General features: G+C 42.6%; 1 pseudogene; it reads right to left on the reverse strand.

Moving 5' to 3' along the window:
• Positions 1 to 468: 468 nt before the first annotated feature.
• On the reverse strand, positions 469 to 585 carry LOC126189185 (5S ribosomal RNA; annotated as a pseudogene).
• Positions 586 to 869: the final 284 nt, after the last annotated feature.

Consider the following 869-nt stretch of genomic DNA (forward strand, 5'->3'; position numbering starts at 1 on the left):
CAGTTACATTTGGTAAAACAGGGCAGACGATTGTGGAACATTTCTCCTGACGGCGGTGGTTTGCGGTGCTGTTGTCTTGATACTGTTTGATCACGCCCATATATATTGTTTCGTTGAAGCCCTCTTAGAAGCTTCTTCTAAATGCCACAGAAAAAAATATGTAGTACCATTAGGAAAAAGTAGATGTTGTTATTCGGTGACTATAAACGATAGTAATTATGTAAATAAAATTTTTTCATATCATACGTTTTTAAAACACACAACACACACTCCGTCTTCAGGCCACAAGTGGCCCATCAGGACCATCCGACCGTCGTGTCATCCTCAGTTGAGGATGCGGATAGGAGGGGCGTGTGGTCAGCTCACCGCTCTCCCGGTCGTTATGATGGTTTTCTTTGACCGAAGCCGCTTCTATTCGGTCGAGTAGCTCCTCAGTTGGTATCACGAGGCTGAGTGCACCCCGAAAAATGGCAACAGCGCATGGCGGCTGGATGGTCACCCATCCTAGTGCCGGCCACGCCCGACAGCGCTTAACTTCGGTGATCTCACGGGAACCGGTGTATCCACTGCGGCAAGGCCGTTGCCAAACACACAAAAGGTATAAAATAATTAAACTAAATCAACTAATTCAACTAAATCCATGCAGACTCCTAACACCATAAAGATAATCCAGAATACCTGTCCTCGTAGGCCCCACATTTTTAATACCTGTGAAAATACCTGAAAAATTAAAAAAAAATGGGTTCGTTTAATAGATAATAGTAAAGAGGTAAACTATTCATGCATCCATTATGTATCGCATGCACACTACGTTTCTTGTTTTTAATTCTACATCTGTTTTCAAAGTTTTTAAAAACTCTCAACCACAA

This window comes from Schistocerca cancellata, chromosome 5, assembly GCF_023864275.1.
Source record: "Schistocerca cancellata isolate TAMUIC-IGC-003103 chromosome 5, iqSchCanc2.1, whole genome shotgun sequence".
NCBI classification, from domain to species: Eukaryota; Metazoa; Arthropoda; class Insecta; order Orthoptera; family Acrididae; genus Schistocerca; species Schistocerca cancellata.